Raw genomic sequence first — 22137 nt, forward strand, 5'->3', positions numbered from 1 at the left:
CGGGGGGGGGAAGGAGGAACAAAGTAATCTCTGGCACTGATAATTAATTATCTTTGCAAAACAGTCCTGAAGAATTCTTGTGATAAAAATAAATGTATATTCAAATGACACGGAGATACTTTTTTTTTTTTAACCTATCAGATTAGCAAATACTGAAAAGATTGATATTACTTATTATTGGCAAACATGTAGGGAAATTCTCTTAAAAAACAAAAACAAAAAAACTCTCAGGCTGGGCACGGTGGGTCACGCTTGTAATCCCAGCACTTTGGGAGGCTGAGGTGGGTGGATTACTTGAGCCCAAGAGTTAAGACCAGCCTCAGCAACATGGCAAAACTCTGTCTCTACTAAAAATACAAAATTTAGCCGGCGTGATGGCACACGCCTGTAATCCCAGCTGCTCGGGAGGCTGAGGCATGAGAATCGCTTGAACCCAGAAGGCAGGGTTTGCAGTGAGCTGAGATTGTGCTACCGCATTCCAGCCTAGGCAACAGAGCGAGACTCTGTCTCAAAATAATAATAATAATATACTTATAAAGTACTTTATAAGTAAAATAATACTTATAAAAAGTGAGATAAAACTTATATAAAGTACTTACAACCGTGCCTGACACTCCCTGAGTAAGCATTCCCCAAATATTAGCTATTGTAAGCATAGTATATATTTTGGTGACAAAATGTGAACGTTTATCAGGTGTCCTTTTAATGGCATGCTGTGTGTTGTCTATATTCTTTGGGGGTTACCTGAGTCTATAGGAGTCTTTCCCTGTCTCTGACTAGGCTATTTCACATCTCTATGAGCTCTAGAAAAGTATACTGATGTTACAGTAGGTAGGTAGTCAGACATGAGCAGGGCAGGAGAGGAACCTCTCTCACTTAGAATGTCAGGTGATCATCAGGTGTTTATTATACTATCTCTAAAATGAGAATTCGTCAAAGCCAGTGCTAGGGAAAGGCAGTTTCCCAACAGAAAACACCTGAAACCGGTGATCAGCAGCTTCCTGATAAGATCCCAGGAAGTGGGCAAGTGGGCTCAAGCATGCGCACTCAGAGGCAAAATGGCGGCGTTTAACTGTTGTGTGTCCTTCCTCTAGGAACGCTGGACTGGTAAGGAAAAAAAATGCCTCAGGTGAGCATGTGCATAACTTCAGTAAACACACTGCACATGCGCCCCTCTCAAGTGCTGGCAGACCACTGTGCATGCAGACAGCCCACCCCAAGGGAAGACTCAGGGGAACAGTAACGCAACCCTGGAAGCATGCCATTGTGTAAGACCCCAAGTCCAAGGTAAAATCGCACACTGGACTCTCTCACGTTACCTGCTTGGCTGTCTTCCAAGTGTACTTTTTACTTCCTTTTGTTCCTGCTCTAAAAATTTTTAATTTTTAACTTTTAATCCTGCTCTAAAATTTGCCTCAGTCTCTTCCTCTGCGGTAAGCACCTCAGTCAACTTCTTACTCCTGAGGAGGCAGGAATTGAGGTTGCTGCAGACCTGTATGGATTCACCACTGCTAACATATTTTGGTGGGATTCAGATACGCCCCCTAGAGGGAATTGTAATGCAAATTATCCTTGCCCATAGAAATGCAAATTTTGTCCCATAAATGTACAATAAATAAACGTATAGAGACAATTCCAAACATCGCATTTTATTGCCCTAAAAATAATAACCAGTTTTTCATCTACTATCAAATTTATTTCTGCATTCTTGATTGCATATATATACTTGTCTGTTAATCAGATTCTCCTTTGAACTGGCTTTAATATATTATTTCATTAATAACCGAGTAAAGTAAAATCTTTGACAAGCACTCATTTTGTATTTCTTTAAGAGTCATGATTTTACCTTTTAAAAATTGTAACTGTATTTCTAGTATGATCCTATCTTCATTAAAAAGATTTTTGTCTTTCTATTTCTTAGAGAAAACTTGAAAGAATGAACACAAAAATGTTTACAAAGGATATCGTGGCAGAGGTGGGTGGAAAATATTTCAGTTGCCTTTTACTCTCTTCTTTATACATTTCATATGGTCCAAACATTTGTATACTGGGCATCTGTTTTATAGCAACTTAAAAAAAAAAAAAACCCACCTATTCTCCCTTTTAAAAGACAGAACAGGAGACTTTCCTGCTGGAACCAGTCCTTTGGGATGGGAGGAGAGAGTGTTGAGGGGTCAGATGTGAGCAGCTTCCTCACTCTGTCAGGCTTGGTTATTTATCTAAGGAGATCCCTTAAGAAGCAGGGCAGGCCAGCTTAATTCCCAGCAGACCTGTTTTTTCTGACATAACACACTTAGGCATAAAGTCAATTGAAAGTGGCAGAGCATCAAAGTCATCTTAGTGGCCAGGTTGAGGTGGTCAAGCCTGAGAGTTGGGCCTCAGCTCTGGCTAGCTCAGCCTCTTTGACTATGTGCTGGTCAACTAGCTCAGACTCTCGCTGCGGACCAGAGAACATCAGCCCTGAAAGAGACCCACCTAATCCCATCTCTTCTTTCTATGAATGGGAAAACAGGCCTGAAGAGGGGAGGGAGCTGGCGGAGAGCACACAGCAAATTGGGGTCACGCTAGCACTAGAACCCTGATGTCCAGAGTTGTGGTCCAATGCTCTTTTACCTCTCCACATTGGGCTGATTGTGAAGGGCCTTGAATGCCAAGCCAAGGAGAGAAACATGTCCCAGAGAAACATGGCACGCTAGAACTGGAGAGGGCAACATCAAAGCTGCACTGTAGAAAGTCTTCACTTAGAGCAGGGAGGAGTTTACCTCTCTCCTTCTGGGGGCTGGGCTGGGAATTAGAGCTGCTCTTAAGACCTAATGAAGACCAGGCCTTCAATAAACTGCCCTTGCAAAGCAGCCTGCCATGTAATTGCACTTGAAGGAAAAACTGGCTGCTCTTTTTTTTATTTTGGGAAGAACATGGTCAGGGGACTTTTGTTATGTAAAGGGAGATGGAAATCCCCTTGAAATGGAGAAGTTTTGGACAATAAAATGGCATAATGGAAAGGCTGAGTTTGTGACGTTAACTGGCTTTTTTTGGACTGGAGCTTGACTGGGCCAAGGCGCCTGTCCTCGGGGTCTCTGCCAGAATGAGGGAAAGAGGCGGCCCCTCGGCGCTGAAGAGGGCAGGAGATGGAGTCTGCCATCCAGGCTTAAGTTCCTCTTTATCACTTACACTGTTCCCAAGCCTGAAGCCCCAGATCTCACAATTTTTGACATTTCAACAAACGAATCACACTATTCTTTACTTAATATTTTTTTGTACATCTATTCACTTTTAGCAACTGATATTTTTAAAGAATATTTCTATTGCTACATCAATAGCAAATCAACTTCATTTCCATAAAAATAAATACAAGGAAACAAAACAATATGATTAAGTTCTGGCTAGATACGGTTGCCTGTTCTGTCTTTGTTAGAAATGGAGATTGGAATTACGTTAGAGAACTTTTACTGGCATGTTAGGAACAACCTGAAACTTTCCTTGATTTAATCAAAAGGAAGAGAAAATCATTGAAAATAGAATAACTGTCTCACCAAGTGGTTTAGTTACCTAATGTCTTTGTGTGGAACAGCTGAAATTAGCTGTGGTTCCACCACTGATTCTAGCCAAACCTTGGAAAATGCTTTGGACTGGACCTTGCTCTCCCACGCATTGACTGAGTGACCTTGGGAAAGTTCCTTAACCTGTCTGAGCCCCTGATTCTTCACTTGCAAAATGGATGTGTTGACAGGACTGACCCCCTCAGCTTCTGGGGTATGCAGTGACAGGAAGCATGGGAAGTGCTTCACCTACTGTGATCTCTGAGAGGTGAGAATAGTAAGAATACTAATGATGCTGATACCAGTGGGCTAGGGGAGGTCCCCAAATGCTTCACCTACTGTGTTCACCTACTGTGTTCTCTGAGAGGTGAGAATGGTAAGACTACTAATGACACAGATACCAGTGAGCTAGAGGAGGTCCCCAAATACCTGTAGGACCTCAGCCTGGCTGGTGTGCAGGCTTTTGACGCCATTGTGGGAAGGAATTCAGTGACAAATCAGAAAATAGTGAAAGTTTGGAGAGTTATGGCAAGACAAAAAGTACACACTCAAGAAAAGGGAGTGTGGACTGGGCGCAGTGGCTTACACCTATAGTCCCAACACTTTGGGAGGCCGAGGTGGGCGGATCACCTGAGGTCGGAAGTTCGAGACCAGCCTGACCAACATGGAGAAACTCCATCTCTACTAACAATACTAAAAATTAGCCTGGTGTGGTGGCGCATGCCTGTAATCCCAGCTACTCGGGAAGCTGAGGCAGGAGAATCACTTGAACCTGGGAGGCAGAGGTTGTGGTGAGCTGAGATCGCGCCATTGCACTCCAGCCTAGGCAACAAGAGCAAAACTTCATCTCAAAAAAAAGAAGGAAAAGAAAACAAAACAAAAGGGAGTGTGGGTATACTTAAGAGAGACAGTCATGCAACTGGGTTTGCAGTTTCCATCTACATGCGTTTCTTTAACTAAGAGGTGGAATATTCATGAAGATTCCTGGAAAAATGTGAAGATTTCTCAGAATTCTGGTGCCACTCATTTTTACACCAAATATGGGTGTTCCAGGATCTGTCCTGGCACTGGTGGGTATGTGATTGAGTATGTTAATGAGCATACAATGAGGTCCTAGGTGAGACCTAAGTCAAATCCAGCGCCATGTTGGGTCCAGTTGGTCTTAGCCAGCTTGACCCACACCCTGATTTTTCAGGGTCTTCTCAGCCCCTAGCTTCTGCAGCTATTTTAACAGTTCCCTTTTGCTAGTCGTGTAAAACTGCTGCCTGGAATTTACTGTTCTCCTGTGTCAACCCTGTATCATTCCTGTCTCAATGCTATCAGGAAGGCTTTCGTAAAATCCCTTAACTTGGTGGGGTGCTGTGGCTCCCTGCTATAATCCTACACCTTGAGAAACCAAGGCAGGAGGATCACTTGAGTCCAGGAGTTCAAGACCAGCCTGGGCAACATGGTGAGACTCGTCTCTATTTAAAAAAAGAAGAAAAAAAAATTCCCCTAATTTGAACCTTCTGGTATTTGGTGTGCTTTGGGGAACTGAGCCAGGAGACTGGGTAAAGAGAAGCAGCAGCCACAGAGCCCCAGCAGAAATGTCCGGCCAGAGGAGTTGGCCCCCATCAGGTGGATCTGGGCATCAAGGAAATATCCCCAGGACTCTGAGAAACATCAAGGAAGTGAAACTGAATAAAGATATTGGACTTCAGGTGTCATGCAGGATGGATGCTTGGACAAAATGGTAGGGTAGCCTCCAAATACTAGATAATTTGAGGACCCTGGGAGATGAATATTATTGTCCTCCATTTTATATACAAGAAAAATGAAACTTGTGAAAGTTGCCAGTACCAAAATGCAGTCACTTAAGCTAAACTCTCACAAAATGGAGCTGGGAGGCCACGAAGGAAGGGTCCTCATGCATGTATGCCTATAACAGAAACTATCCAAGGAATTCCACTTAAGGCACCTGGCTTGCACAGGGACATTTGCCCAACAGCGGTTGTCTCCACCAATAAGCTAATGCCATCTCCTGCAGCAAGCTCCTGTAACCAATGGTCTTATTTTCAAATTAGCTTACATGTACATTTCCTCCTTTATTTATTTATTTATTTATTTTTGAGACAGAGACTCACTCTGTTACCTAGGCTGGAGTGCAGTGGTGCGGTATCTGCTCACTGCAGCCTCCACCTCCCAGCTTCAAGTGATTCTCGTGCCTCAGCCTCCTGAGTAGCTGCAATTATAGGTGCACGCCACGATTCCCAGCTCATTTTTGTATTTTTAGTAGTTACAGGGTTTTGCCATATTGGCCAGGCTGGTCTCGAACTTCTGACCTCAGGTGATCCACCCACCTCAGCCTCCCAAAGCAGTGGGATTATAGGCATGAGCCACCATGCCTGGCCTCTCCTTCTTTCTCTTAAAAGCTTCCTCTTGCCCCATCCCCTTTGGTGTACCTGTGGTCCGCCATAGCACATGCACCCAAAATCGCAATTCCCTGTTATTCCCAAATAAACTCTTTGTTTTGGAGAACTGGTCTCTCCACTGTTTATTTCAGGTTGACAGACCTAAAATATAATACAATATTAAATGACTGCCAGACAATTCATAGCAGACCTATACTGCATGACCACTCTTCTTAAGAGCTCAGTAAATGTTCTGAACATGCTTGGTCATAGCTAAACTGTGATTCGGGGCATGAGGTAGACTGGGCACATACAGAAAAAGAATGAATAAGATCAGGATATGCAAAACAATATGGACAATTTGATCGCATTTATGTAAAAGAGAAAACACACACCAAAGTTATATCTTTATGTATGTACCCTTATATATGCAAAAGCTTGAAACAGACCTGGTAGCAGTGTTAACAGTTGGGTAGAGAGGAGCCGGGAAAGGAGGGCTTGTTTTGTTTGAGGTTATAATAATAATAATAATAATAATGATATATTTCTGTTATTTGAATTATTTAACAATTTAAATTTTAAAAATTTAAAGAAATGGCTGTTGTGGGCTGAATTGTGTCACTCAGCCACATCCCAAATGAACTGAAGTCCTAACCCCCAGTACCTCAGAATGTGACTGTATTTAGAGACAGGGTCTTTAATGAGGTAATTAAATTAAAATGAGGTCACTAGGGTGGGCCCTTATCCAATATGACTGGTGTCTTTATAAGAAGAGGAGGTTAGGGGCCTATTGGAGGGTGTAGGATGGGAGGAGGGAGTGGCTCAGGAAAAAGAATGAATGTGCACTAGGCTTAATACCTGGGTGACAAAATAATCTGTACAACAAATCCCTATAATAGAAGTTTACCTATGTAACAAACCTGCACAAGTACCCCTGAACTTAAAATAAAAGTTAATTTTTCTTTTTTGTTTTTTGAGACGGAGTCTCACCCTGTCGCCCAGGCTGGAGTGCAACGGCACGATCTTGGCTCACTGCAATCTCCACCTCCTGAGTTCAAGTGATTCTCCTGCCTCGGCCTTCTGAGTAGCTGGGATTACAGGTGCCCACCACCACACCCAGCTAATTTTTTTTTTTTTTTTTTGTATTTTTAGTAGAGACAGGGTTTCACCATGTTGGCCAGGCTGGTCTCGAACTCTCGACCTCGTGATCTACCCACCTCAGCCTCCCAAAGTGCTGGGATTACAGGCGTGAGCCACTGGGCCTGGCAAAAGTTGAATTTTAAAAAAGAAATCTCCTTAAGTTAGAAAAATACTTTAAAAATCTAAATAAAGTGGGAGACAAAACCCAGAACTAAAAAAAGAAGAGGAAATTAGGATGCAGACACAGAGGGAAGACTATGTGAAAACACAGAAAGAAGGCAGCTATCCACAAGCCAAGGAAAAAACCAACCCTCAGAAGAATGCAACCCTTGGATATCTTGATCTTGGACTTCTAGCCTTCAGAATAAAATAATTTTCTGTTGTTTAAGCCACTGAGCCTGTACTATTTGTTACGGCAATCCCAGCAAACTAATACAATGCCCAAGGTAAAATTTCTGTCTTCCAGGAACTCCTAGCTTAGTGGGAGAAGTGGGTATGTAGAATAGTCTCACTTTAATACCAAGAAAACAGGGAGAAGTCCTGCAAAATACAGAAGCAAGGTACATGGGACCTGGGGGTAGGAGGACATTACAAGGCCTGGCAGGTATCACAGAGGAAGTGGCTTCTGAGCTGGGCCATGAAGGATAAGAAACAGAGAAAAGCAGGCAGGTGGGAGAGATAGGGACTGTTTCTGGGGGAAATATAACAAGCAAAGGCCTGGCCAGTGAATGTCTGTCCCGTGTCAGATTAAAGCAGCAATGTTTTCCCCAGTACAGGCTTCAGAAAGTGGTAGAGATGTAGCTGGAGGTGTTTGTTGACAGTTTCATTCATCAGCTGTTCCTGATAGCTGTTGGCCATCATGGAGGGTTATTAAGCATGGGAGTGACATAGTTGGATTTGCTTTGTAGAATGATCACTCTGACGGTCCATGAGGCAGGAGCTGAAGTGTGATGGGCCGGGTGCAGGGGCTCATGTCTGTAATTCCAGAACTTTGGGAGGCTGAGGCGGGTGGATCACCTGAAGTCAGGAGTTTGAGACCAGTCTGGCTAACATGGTAAAAACCAGTCTCTACTAAAAATACAAAAATTAGCCAGGTATGCTGGTACAAGCCTGTAGTCCCAACTATTTGGGGGGCTGAAGCAGGAGAATCTTTAGAACCCAGGAGGCAGAGGCTACAGTGAGCTGAAAAAATAATAAATAAATAAGAAAAGTGATGGCCTAAAAGCCTTTCAGTCCACGGTAATGTTTTGTTTCACTCACCCAGTTATTTTTTCAAAATTAATTAACTATTCTAACAGTTAATAAATTACAAACAATTATAGGTATAATTATAATTTATATGACACTTGAAATATATGGCTTGTAATATAATTTCTAATCATAAACCTTATAATTACTTTTCCAATAAATTAACATAACCATGTTAATTCTATTGGTTGATTTACATGTACATTATAAATACTAGTAAATTGGAGAGCTCTTAAAATCTTCAGGTTTTTGTTTTTTTGTTTTTGTTTTTTTTTTTTTTGAAACAGAGTCTTACTCTGTCACCCAGGCTAGAGTGCAGCGGCGTGATCTTGGCTCACTGCAACATCCGCCTCCTGAGTTCAGGCAATTCTTCTGCCTCAGCCTCTTGAGTAGCTGGGATTATAGGTGCTCGCCACCACACCTGGCTAATTTTAGTATTTTTAGTAGAGATGGGGTTTCACCATGTTGGCCAGGCTGGTCTCAAACTCCTGGCCTCAGGTGATCCACCCACCTCAGCCTCCCAAAGTGCTGGGATTATAAGTGTGAACCACCAACCCGGCCAATTTTCAGGTGTTTTAGAGATCTTTTAGCCAATGTTAATGGATTGAATTGTGTCCCCCGACAAAAAAAAAAAAGATGTTGAAGTCCTAATCCCTGGTACCTTTGAATCTGATCTTTTTTGGAAATGGGGTCTTTGCAGATGCAATTTAGATGGAAATTGAGATGTGGTCATATATAGGTGGGGGGGGTCCTTAATTCAATATGACTGGTGTCCTTATGAGAAGAGATACAAACACAGGGAGAAGATAGCCATGTGACAATGACAGGTAGAGCCTGGAATGATGCAGCCACAAGCCAAGAACAGCAAGGATTGCCAGCTACCACGAGAAGTTGGGCAAGGGCAAGGAAGGATTTACTGAGTCTCAGAGGGAGCATAGCTCTGCTGACACCTCGATTTTGGACTTCCAGCCTCCAGAACTGTGAGAGAATACATTTTTGTTATTGCAAGCCACCCAGTTTATGGTACTTTTATTATAGCAGCCCTAGGAAGCTCATACAACAAGGAGCCTATATTCCCTCCTAACAAGTGGCTACAGCCCAGTAAGGTACTCCCAGGAGGTACATCTCCAGCCAGATGGCATCGCTCATCCACCTAAGGCACAGATGCTACAACAGAGGTCCAGAAGAGAAAAGATAAGGTCTTAATGAATGCAGTAGCTCCTGGGGGTGACTTCAAACTGGGTTAGCTTGTAAGACCTTGGACAAGAGCTCTGTAGGAATATGACATGGGATAACTCAGGAGAAATTATGTCTTCCTGGGAATGTGATCTACTAAGTCTTTGGAATTGGTAGGAATGCAGGCTTATCCTTCTTTGTTCTTAGAAATTCCTTACTTCATGAGGGAGGATAAACTAGTATTTATTATTAATATATTTTGTACGCTACCCTGAACCAGGCCGTTTTGTGGGTTTTATTATATATGTTGTGCCATTTAATCCTCCCACAATGCTATGAAAATTCTCCACTTCATAGACAAGAACAGTGAGACTCAGAAAGATTATGGAACCGAGATTTTAACATGTAGAAGTAACATGTACCCTTTGGTTTCTGGCTTATGGAAGAAGAAGGAGGAGGAGGAGGAGGAGGAAGAGGCAGGGAGGGGGGAAAGAAAGAAAGAGAGGGAGAGAAAGAAGGGAAGGAAGGAGGGAGGGAGGGAAGGAAGGAAGGAGAAGAATGAAAGAAGAAAGAAGAAGAGGAAGAAGGAAGGAAGGAAGGAGAGAAGGAGGAGGAGGAGGAAAGGAGGGAGAAAAAAAGAACTAGCATTTTCTCAATGCCTTCCAGGTGCCTGAGCTGGCATTTTAGGCATGCATTCATTGAATCTTCATGAAACTCTGTGAGGTAGGTGCTTTTCTGATCCCCATAGTATGCCCTGCACCATTCAGATAAGGAAACTGAGACTGAACAGGTCAAGTAATTGCTGAAGCTGGATGAGGGATACAGCAGTCTGTGCTTTTGTCTGGATCCAAAGTCCTTGCTCTAAAAGAAGAAAGTCCTTGCTCGTCGGTTGAAAGGGCTTTTAATATTTTCATTCATTCACTCACTGATGAATGCTCTTTATCGTTTTGTGGATTTTGGAAAGAAGGCAGTTGGGTGTAGCTGAGAGGACATCAGCCCAGGTGCTGAGAGACTTGGGCTTTGGTCTAGCCTGAGCCTCAGTGTCCCCATCCATGACATGTGGGGGCTCTAATGGCTGATCTCGAAGGCTCCTTCTCGTGCCAAGAGTCTATAATTTTGTGATTCCCCAGCCTTGAGAAGAAGTCACCAATTAATATTAATACAACAGCTCAGAATGCTAATTTGCCAAGATCTCAGCTGACGGCAGAGTCAGGATTTTAATCCAAGCCCACCTGACTGCAAAGCTTCTTCACGTTCTCCTGGATTGGGAAAACAGAGGGACTAAAAGAGATTGAGGAAACAATGAGCAGCACGAATGGGACCAGTAGCCACAGGCTGGGAGTTCTGGCAGCCCAGAGGGCCTGGTGTGGTCCTGCTGCGCCCTCTGGTGGAACACGCCTGAATCGGCTCCTCTGGATTTCTCGTTTTGATACCAGAATAGGTGAAGGGAATACAGGATGCAGGAAGTGATTTTCCCAATAGCTTTTGGAAACCAGTGACCCCAGCTATTGTCCTAAAATGTAGACTGCTTGAAGGCATTTGTCACTCCTCCGTGAAGCCCAGCTGCCCTTTGTTCGTTTATCGATGAAACTAATTATATTTTGTTTCTGATTTTATAACTTATAGATACTTAGGCCAGGTATCAAGCAGTGAACCCACCAGAAATGGTACCTTTCCCAACTCAGCTCAGGGTGAGGGAGGGCAGACTTTAAACCTGTAAAATTCAAAATAAATATATGGGCAGGAAGAAATTCTCCTTCCTTCACGCTGCCTTTTCTCCTTAGCTTTCTCTCCAATCTCTGGACGGGAAAAAGATCTTTGTCAAGAGCAAGAGCCAGGTGCGGGGGCTCATGCCTGTGATCCCAGCACTTTGGGAGGCCGAGGTGGATGGATCACTTGAGGTCAGAAGTTTGAGACCAGCCTGGCCAACATGGCGAAACCCCTACTCTACTAAAAAAAAAAAATACAAAAATTAACCAGGCATGGTGGTGTGCACCTGTAGTCCCAGCTACTTGGGAGTCTGAGGCAGGAGAATTGCTTAAATTAGGGAGTAGGAGGTTGCAGTGAGTAGAGATCACGCCACTGCACTCCAGCCTGGGCAACAGAACAAGGCTCCATCTTGGAGAAAGAAAAAAAAAAGACCAAGGAGTGAGACCAAAAGACTTTTAAACATAAAAAATGCTTTAAAATTATGTCTAGCTTCATTTGTCGCAGATACCATGCTCTGGGGCTTCTAAAATAACTTCTAGTCTGTACTGAAGCAATGCCCAGAGTCAACCATGAAGGCTATATTGTGAGCCTCCTCCAGGAGGGCACTGACTCCCTGGCAGGGAGAGAAGAGGGTGGGAAATGATTGGGGGCTATGGTGGAGGGGGATTTTACACACATTTATAACCTTCACAACAATTCAATAAACTAGGGACCACCATACCTATTTTACAGATGAGGAAACTGAGGCCCAGAGAGATTAAGATGCTTGCCCAAGTCTCAGAGTTAATAAACTGCAGAGTTGGAATTTAAACCTTGGAGAAACAACTGATAAGGATTCCACAGTCTGGTTTCCAGTCTCAGTTCTGAAAATGCTTGCTTGTGTAGCTGTTGGGATATCTGTTTTGTTTTGTTTTTATTTGTGTTGTAACCAAGCAAGTTATAGAGAAACGCCACACTTTGAGACAAATTAAAGAGTCCTTTGTTAGCCAGCGACTGAGAGGCAGCTCAGCCCAAAATTCTCTCGGCCCGAGGAAGGGTCTAGGTTTGTTTTTATATCGTAGTCTAAATAGGGGAGGGGGGATTTTAGCTGAAGCAATTTTTACAGAAGCAGAACTGGCAAAAAGTTAAAAAATTGATTGGTTACAAATGCAGTTACAAAAAATCACTTCCAGGTGCAGGGGCTTAAACTATCACAAAAGATAGATGCAGGGGTTTTGGGTGCCATCCACCGTGTGCACCCCCAGGAGCTGCTGGTGCACCTCACCTCAATATCTTATCAACAGGTGCATTCCTGGACGTGCTTTGAGTCAGTTTTACACTAGCTATGCCTGGAGGGAGGGGAAAAGAGGTTACAAATGAAGAAACTGAAATGGAGTCTGTCTAGCTGTCTCTGCTAGGAGAGAGTCACTCAGGTTAAAACAAGGTAGGGTATCACATCTGCATTATGAGGGCTCAGTTAAAAGGTATCTATAATTTCTTCCCTGTCTGCCAATATAAGGGCCTCTACAGAAAAATGGGAAGCTGGTCACTGAAGGGCTTCAGTGGACAGGAGGAGACAGGAGCCCAGGTTTGAGTCCAGTCGTTAGTCATTGATGAATGACTGCATGGTTAACCCAGCGGCCTCTTCTTAATCTCACAGCTTCACCAGTAAGTGAATACAGAACATCAGAGCCCTCAGAGATTCCCTTATCCAGCTGTTTTTAAAGTTCTTAAACAGAAGTCCAATTCATAAAGCCCTTCAAAAAATAATTTTTTTTTTGCTATTTTTTTCTTTTGGTGGGGAGGTGGTTATTGGGAGAGAACGGCAGAGGGGATAGACTCCCATCTACTTGAACTGCCCTGCAAGACTGTGGTCCTTTGGTCTGAAAAAAAAAAATTGAACTGAAAAGATCAACTAACCTCTCCACATTCCTGATAGGAAAAAATGAGGCCCAGAGAGGGGAAGCTACCTAGCCAAGGTCACACAGCTGGTTTCAGCTAAGTCCTAACCTCAAGATCTCATTCCCAGTTCAGTGCTTTATCTACCTCACCCCCATCCCAGCCAGATCCTCAATTAATTATTAAGAGCAACTTTTATACCTGGAAGTATTTATTAGCATTATCAGGCTACTAAAATGCCATCACCTACTCACATAGTGGCTAAAGGATCTGTTGTGTGAGGCAAATTGCTCAAAGTTTCAAGGCATTTTAAGACTTGTGGGTTTTTTCAGTTTTGTTTATTTGTTTTTGCTGCCGTATACTTTTTTATGGTGGTAAGATATAGATAATATAAAATTTGCCAGTTTAGCCACCTTTAAGTGTACCATTTAATAGCATTAAGTACATTCACATTGTTGTGTAACCACCAGCACTATCCATCTTCAGAATTTTTTCATCATCCCAAACTGAAACTGTACTCATTAAATAATACCTCCCCATTCCACTACCCACCAGGGGAACCACCTTCCAATTTTCTGTGTCCCTGTATTTGACTATTCTACGTACTTCATATAAGTGGGGAATCCTATACTATTTGTCTCTTTGTGACTGGCTAAATTCATTTAGCATAATGGTTCATCCTTGTCGCATATGTCAGCATTTCCTTCCTTTTTCAGGCTGAATAACTTCCCATTATTACCAACAATATCCCCAAATGTGGCATGCGTCACATTTGTTATCCATTCATTTCTCAATGGACACTCAGGTTGTTTCCACATCTGTGAGTGGAGTTGATAACATTACTTACCTTGTGGTGTAATTGTGAAGACTGAATGAGGTAAAGCAGTTTAAACAGTGCTTGGTTATGGGCTAAGAACCTCGGCAAGTCATTCCTGTGGGCAGAGAGGGGGTGAAATAGTTTATAATGTGTTCTTATGCTTTCCAATGCACTCATACTGGTATTGAAACTCTCTCGTGCAAGTGTGGTACTTTATAGTTTCCAAACCACATGCAGGCTGGTGATCCCACGTGCGTTCCCAGCCCTTCTCTGTAAGGTTCACAGGACGGGTGCTGGTATCTCTATTGCACAGAGGGCAAAACTGAGGCAAAGAGAAGGCCCCAGGTCAGCCAGATATTAGCAGCTCTCAGTGGCTGGCTGTCTCTCTGGCTCTTGGGGAGTCCACTGTGGTAGATTGGGTTACGTCCGGCTATATTCACCTCCCCAAAGGAGAATTATGCACCCTAACTCTATCAATGTGAGGCTATAAGACTTGCTCTGGCTAATACAATGTGAGCATAAGTGACGTGTGCTACTTTGGAGCAGAAGCTTGAAGACTTAGCACGTCACTCACCAGGTCTCTTTTCCCTCTTCTGTGGCATCTGACGACGTTCCAGAGAGAGAAAGGGAGAGACACGGAGAGGCAGTGTGCTCCATCAGCCTGAGTCCTAAAGTGAAGATGGCGTGGAACAGGGAAGCAGTTGACACATTATGGATATAGAGAGTGAGCAAGAAGCACACCTTTATGATAAGGTTTAAATCCACTGAGATTTTGGAGTCATTTCTTACATAGTAAAACCTAGCCTCTCCTAACTAATGTATCTGTAAAGGCAATATCCTGTCCTGAGAGTAGGGATTTATTATATTGGCTCTAGATGAATATTGACTGGTCTACGGTGCGTGCGTGCGTGCATGTGTGTGTGTGTTCATAGCACAGAGAATATGAGAAAGTAAAGGCCTCGCCCAAATTGTCCCAGATGCTGTGTAGAAAGGCCTGTTTCTCATTCTTCATCTCTTCTCCCCAGTTATTTGTATTATTCTGAAGAAAACTTTCTGATCTCTGTGAATTCCATGATAGCAGATAAAGGTTTTCTTCTTTCCTAACTTATTTGGGGAAATGACTTTCAGGAGCTATGTATTGGCTCTTAGAAATAATTCTAGCAGCCTGTGTTTCCTGAGTGTTTATTCCCTACCAGGTACTATGCTAAGAGCTTCTCATGCTCTGCCTCATTTTCACTTAATAATTCGTGTTGGTATTAAATGCTGCTATTTCCAAATTTTTGAGACAAGGAAATGAAGAATTAGAGATCTTGAGGAACTTTCCAAAGCCACACAGCTACTAAGAAGCAAGGCTGGGACTGAAATCCAATTACAGTGTTGGATGATTTCTGACTTTCAGTTTGGGTCCCTCTTAATAGGTACTATTATGCTTGCTTCCTCTGCTATTTCTTTTCCCCCCACCCTCTGCTAATTCTAAGCCCCACTCTTTGCTCACCATGGATGGTAGAGGGGAACCTCCTTTCCCTAGTCCTGGTTTCAGTGAGGAAGGATTTTTTTCTGAGCACATTCCTGGTTCCTCTCCATGCTTTATCCATTCCTGGAAAGATGAAGGATTGTACATTTGAGAATACCTGGTCAAGCCCAACTCAGCACTTCTTCTGACAGGGAGGGAGCTGCTCCTTCACCCTGCCCCCTTCAGCAGGAGGCCTGCCCTAGTCTTTGCAGCCCACTTCTGGGGTTCACTATTAGTGGCACCCTTCAGCTACCAACCCTAAAATCTTCTTCTCCAACCTGACAATATCACTAATAAAGAAAATATTCTGGCCTTCCTCTGCATCTTTTTGTTCAGAACTCAGACAAGGCAAAGGAATGCTATTTATTCAGTCCTGCATAGAGCCCCAAACGGGCATCCTAAGGGAACTGCACAGGTGGGAAAGATTTCATTTTATAGTTGAGGCTCAGAGAAGTTAAGTGATTTGGGCCAGGCGCAGTGGCTCATGCCTGTAATCCTAGCATTTTCGGCGGCCGAGGTGGGTGGATCCCTTGAGCTCAAGAGTTCAAGACCAGTCTGGGCAACATCAAGAAACCCTGTCTCTACAAAAAATACACACACACACACACGCACACACATATATTAGCCAGATGTGGTGGCGTGTACGTGTCGTCTCAGCTACTTGGGGGGCTGAGGTGGGAGGATTGCTTGAGCCCAGAAGGTGGAGGCTACAGTGAGGTGGTATCGTGCCATTGCACTACAGCCTGTGTGACAGAGTGAGACAAGAAGGAAAAAAAAAAGAGAGAAGTTAAGCGATTTGTCTAAGGTCACAGGAAATGAAATTGAGGTCAGTTTGAGTCTCAAAACCATATATTTTCCTCCATAGCATACCATTTACTCATTAACTCCCTCTGCCAAATACAATACTATATCCTGCAATACAAAAAGTCCTACCCCTGTTGGGAGATGACCTTCCATGGGTCTCGTGTCTCTGTACATTTTGTGAGCATAGGTACTGACTGCCCTTTGTCCTAGACTGTCTTTTCAAGGATGTTTGTAGGGCAGCCTTGGAGGATAGAGATAGTGTTTCCCTCTACAGCAAAAAATAGATATAACTACTTCCCATTATAAAAGATGTGATTTCCCTAAGCTCAGGGTTCTTATGTAACACAATCCACTGTGTGTGCTGGTACCCCTTCATACCACTGCCCATGGGGCTTTGGCACAAAGAGAACTGATGCACATATGCTGATGCTCATGCTGCTTGCTGTGCTGTGAATAATACAGTCGTCTGTCTTTGACTCAGAAGTCTCACATCTTCTGCCTGTATCCATGAAACTGGCAGGCTGGCTTGTTAGCTTGCAAGTAGAGTAAAATCTCAGTCCTTAACAGCACCTTCATCATCAGTGTAATTCAGTTGTGTTACATCACACATGCTTTTAACTCTAATTATTTCAACTAAATTTACGAAGTCAGAAAAAGCAATAAAGAAATCATTTAGATACCAATCTCTCTTCCCTTTTTCTGAATAAGTGCATGCCTTGGAGTGAGCATGCAATGAGTTAAATCTGTTTTCTCAGTAGGTCTCAGTTTCCATGTGGATCTCACGGTGTGCCACACTGAGTGTGAATCTAAAGTTGAAAGATGTTTACCAAGCATGATGGCACATGCCTGTAGTCCCAGGCTGAGGTGGGAGGGTGGCCAGAGCCTGAGAGGTGGAGGTTGCAGTGAGCCGAGATCACTGCACTCCAGCCTGGGTGACAGAGCCAGACCCAGTCTCAAAACAAAGAAATAAACAAACAAAGTTCAAAGATGCATATTTTTTTTTTCATGTAACTTGGCCTCTTAAATTGAAACCATCCACTTTTGGTTGTCAGCCAAAGGAATGTTTCAATGACAATAAATGAGTCTCCAGTGTGGTGCTTTCCTGGGAAAATTTCAAGCATGGTTTTTACCTTATAATATGATTCATTTGTTTGTCATGGGCCAAGTCCTCATAAGCTATGACACTAGAGGATATTTTTTGGGAGGGGTGGTATAAGGTGTAATGGGGAGGTAAAAGGGCACTATTTCAAAGGACACACTATTTCTTTTACAATTGAATATAGAATGTACTTTTTTTTTTTTTTTTTTTTGAGACGCAGTCTCGCTCTGTCGCCCGGGCTGGAGTGCAGTGGCCGGATCTCAGCTCACTGCAAGCTCCGCCTCCCAGGTTTACTCCATTCTCCTGCCTCAGCCTCCCGTGTAGCTGGGACTACAGGCGCCCGCCACCATGCCCGGCTAATTTTTTGTATTTTTAGTAGAGACGGGGTTTCACCATGTTAGCCAGGATGGTCTCAATCTCCTGACCTCATGATCCGCCCATCTCGGCCTCCCAAAGTGCTAGGATTACAGGCTTGAGCCACCGCGCCCGGCCTAGAATGTACTTATCATTACATTTATGCATCACCTTTTTTAGTGTGATAAGTTCAATCTAATCCTTTCTCATACGCAGAGACGAATGAGTCTCATGCCCTTGATTTTGACATCTTTGTCAACTTACTAAATTTTGAAGTATATTAATTGCCGTTTCTTTTTTGGTTGATGTCAATGGCCATATCACCATGACTGTACCCGATCTCAACTCTCAACTTTTTTTGGTTAAACTAGCTTTTTTGACCATTTCTTTTTAATTACATTCTGTATCACTGGAAGTCAATCAACTACATTAAAATATACTAGTTTTTAAAATTGGGTAGAACACACATGTGATAATAAAATTCAAAGTACAAATTGTATTAGTTCTTTTAAATCTTCAATATGGCTTCAGGAATTGGGACACTAGTATTTTAAAGTCTGAGTGTGGCTTGGTGGCAACTCCAAAACCATGTAAGCATAGGGTAGGGGGGAATCTCCAATTCAAGATAAGCCTATGAACCAAAATTCACAAGCATAAGAAGAAAATGAACAAATAAAATTAAGCCTATAATAAGGAGATGAATTAGTTTTGTTTAAATAAACATAGTAGAGAGATCTGAAAATGACTTTAATTGTTTAGGCTCTGAGAAGAGATGAAGGATAAAATAACATCTATTTTTTACAAAACAATTTATAAAAATACAAGCAGAAATGAAGCCAGAGCAGGTGACAAAGAATCTGTACCTGGAGGATCTCATGCATCTCCCCAGGAATAGGGTGACCCCTCACACATTTGCTGTATCTTCCAGCAGATGGCTAGCTTGTGTCATTATGCCACACTCCTCTCTGATGGACACTTCTTTGCCTTACTCCAATCTGGGACTAGAAAGTCAAGGTGTGAGGAAGGGATAAGGGGAAGCAACTTCAGCCCCTCTCCATCTAAGGCCCTCCCCACACCATCCAAAGCCCCTACAGTGCTGTCTCTCTCCATCTGTGTTCTCCTTTGTGCAGGAAGCAATGGGGCAGAGCAGATCAGTGCTGCCCAAACAGATAGATATCCAGGGAGCTGTCAGTCACATCTGCCTGCAGGCACATCCAATCCTCACTAGTGATTCTTTTGGAGCTCCTCTCCCTTGGTTCTAGATAAGGATACAGTCCCCTTGCAGGGGATAGAAAGAAGGGGTCTCTTTCCATGACATTACAATTTCCCCAAAGGCTGACTTCCCTCCCATGTCTCCAGTCTTTCTTTCCACAGATTACTGGTGATGGTGTGTCTGTGGGGAGGGGGTTGGAAATGGGGAATAGGTGAGGGAGTAGTGGAGTGGAGGTAGAATTTGGTGGAAGAGCTGACTTCTTCAACAACTGCTCTTCAAATGCCCTGCTAGAAGGTAGCTGACTCCAGCCACGGGCAGTTCTTTCAGTATAGAATGTGGGCTCCTTGTGGCCTTTTTGTTTTCGAGTTTGGGCTTCAGCAACAGATCCAGGACAATAGGAAGAGATGTATACATGGAATAAACCCCGTCAATGTCTAGTTATATAAAGATACATATCTTCTTTGCCCTTCTCTTATAGTTTAACAAATGTTGGCATACTATTTAGTTTTCTGCACCTCGCTTTTTTCCCTCCAAGTATTTCCTAGACATTGTTCCATATCAGGACATATACATGGGCCTAAATCTTTTTGATGGCTGCATAGTATTTCACAGTATACACATACTATAATTTACTATTACAACTTTCTAGTGATAGACATTTCATTTGTCTCTAGTCTTTTGTTATTACAAATGGTGCTGCAGTGCATATTCCAAGTATACATCTCTTCTTATAGAAATAGCTTTTTAAAAAGTTAAGTAGACACCCCAATGGATGTTTGGCACCCAATGGACAGTCCCTCCTAATTATGCTGCAACTGGTCACATAACCCTCCTAACTTTGAAAATTCTGGGACTTATTACAAGAATTGACCATTTCTACTATTTTTTAATTGCATTACTTAGCATGTGACAGGCAGTCTGCATCCACAAGAGTGTTTCTGTTCAAAGCTGCATCAAAGTGTAATGTCTTTCACATAGGAATGCAGCAATTAGGGACCTGCATTTAAGCTGGCTATTGTGTTACAAGTGCAAATAAAGGGAGGACATGGAATAGGGCTTAGTAGAGCCCTGAGGTCACATGTGGCCAAATTCAAGTCCCACCCAATTTTCACCTAAACAATTTTAGATCTGTATGACATGCATTTTTTTTTTTTTTAAATTCATAAAACGGGATAAATACAGTACTGACTTCATGGGGATGTGGTAAGGATTAAATAAGAAAATATGCAAGATTCTTAGGACAGTTCCTGGTACATAGTAAGTGTTGAATAAACATCAGCTATGCATAAAGATCTCCCTTCAGGTGACAATTGGATATAAGGAAGCTTACTAGCTAAGGTCTAAGTTCTAAGTTCATACCTGGGCAATTAATGATCATTGGTTCACAGTTTCCTCCTTTACTTGGCTCAGGCAAATTTCTTAATTTCAAAAATGTTAAAGTGTGACAACAAACTACACTTATTAAAGAATATGGAAATAGAAGCCTAGACCTCTAGGGTTGCAAAGGGATTTCAATATCACCCTATATTAGATTATCATGTAATAATCATTTCCCTCTCTTATTATATACCAGACATTTTGCACATATTATCCCATTTAATTTTCACAAAGACCCATATTGCAGAAAAGACTGACAATCTGAGAAATCAAGTGACATGCACAACTGCATACCATTAGATTATAGAGCAGGAATTCAAACCCAGGTCTCTCTGAAAATATGAGATGTACAAACTCACACACTTTTCCAGTGAAACCTCACTTGTTTATAGCAGAACCAGTTCATAAAAGGTCCAGAATGCTAAGAGAAAGATTGATTTAATGTGCGGGTGGGGGACTAAGGCAGGGCCACCTTATCCATTAGGGACAGTGCGGTATGCACAGTGCTTAGGGCCTCCAATACTTTTAGGGGCCAAGAAAAATGAATATTTATTTATTTTAGAGACAGGGTCTCTCCATGTTGCCCAGGCTAGAGTGCAGTGGCTCTTCACAGGTGTGATCCCATTACTGATCAGCACGGGAGTTTTGACCTGCTCCGTTTCAGATCTGGGCCGGTTCATCCCTCCTTAGGCAACCTGGGGGGTCCCTCCCTCCTGAACTTAAGTGCGGACACCCTATCTATTGATGCAGTGCACTACAGCCCATTACTTCTGGGCTCAAGCGATCCTCTCTCCTCAGCCTCCCCAGTAGCTAGGCTTACAGGCGCAGACTACTAGCCCTGGCTTACATTTTTTTTTTTTTTGAGACGGAGTCTCGCTCTGTCGCCCAGGCTGGAGTGCGGTGGTGCAATCTTGGCTCACTGCAAGCTCTGCCTCCCGGGTTCACGCCATTCTCTTGCCTCAGCCTCCCGAGTAGCTGAGACTACAGGCGCCCGCGACCACGCCCGGATAATTTTTTTGTATTTTCAGTAGAGACGGGGTTTCACCGTGTTAGCCAGGATGGTCTTGATCTCCTGACCTCGTGATGCGCCCGTCTCGGCCTCCCAAAGTGTTGGGATTACAGGCGTGAGCCACCAAGCCCGGCCGGCTTACGTTCTTTTGAAGTCACAAGAAAAAAATGAACTTTTAGGTCAAAGAAAATATTTTGTTATATAATATTGGTACGTCCTCTTTATATCAATGCCGTTGTAAAATATAAGTTAAATATTTATACATATATTTAACTTATATGTGTGTGAAATATGTGTGTGTGTATACAAGCCATAGGCAAAAGCGCTCAGGGCCCAAGGAAGTCAAAACATGACCCTGCACCCGAAAAGCACGAAACCTTTTGGGGCAGTGATAACGGCAGATCAAGTTGGAAGATGGCAGATGGTAGACAAATTGTGAAAAATATCACATTTCTTTCTCCCTGTCAAAGGCACCCCCAAAGTGAAGTCAAAATAGAGATGAAATGCAGGGTCACTTCCTAACTGCGTGATCTTGGACAAGCGAGTTGACCAACCCAAGCCTCAGTTTCGCCATGGATACAATGGGGATGCCTGCTTCCGAGGTTTGTTTGACAGGGACCTAGCCTGGCTGGTTCACCGCTATATACCTTGCATATAGCAGTATATATAGTAAACGCCCCCATAAATACACGTTGAATGAATACAGTAAATGCATGCTTAGCACGGTGGCCAGTATACGGTAAGCGTCCAATAAGTGGTAAATGTTGGTTTTAAAAATAGTTTAAAAGTCTCCAAGAGCGACAACCCTAGTTCGCCAAGACGCAGGCGCGCCCCACCAGATTCCACGCAGACCTGCGCAGTAGCTCCCCC

The 22137-nt window shown here is 43.1% G+C and overlaps 1 protein-coding gene and 1 pseudogene across 1 annotated transcript in view; both read left to right on the forward strand.

The window, feature by feature from the left end:
• Positions 1-22137, forward strand: part of LOC105546344 — a 38379-nt pseudogene that overhangs the window by 15033 nt on the left and 1209 nt on the right.
• The window catches only part of RAB14 (RAB14, member RAS oncogene family), a 44462-nt gene continuing 23488 nt past the window's right edge, over positions 1164-22137 (forward strand). Inside the window, exons 1-2 of the mRNA XM_011989503.1 lie at positions 1164-1268; positions 1922-1975. The gene's annotated coding sequence lies outside the window, so the exon portion shown is untranslated. The remainder of the gene's footprint in view (positions 1269-1921; positions 1976-22137) is intronic.

This window comes from Mandrillus leucophaeus, unplaced genomic scaffold (genome assembly GCF_000951045.1).
Source record: "Mandrillus leucophaeus isolate KB7577 unplaced genomic scaffold, Mleu.le_1.0 Scaffold354, whole genome shotgun sequence".
Classification (NCBI taxonomy): Eukaryota; Metazoa; Chordata; class Mammalia; order Primates; family Cercopithecidae; genus Mandrillus; species Mandrillus leucophaeus.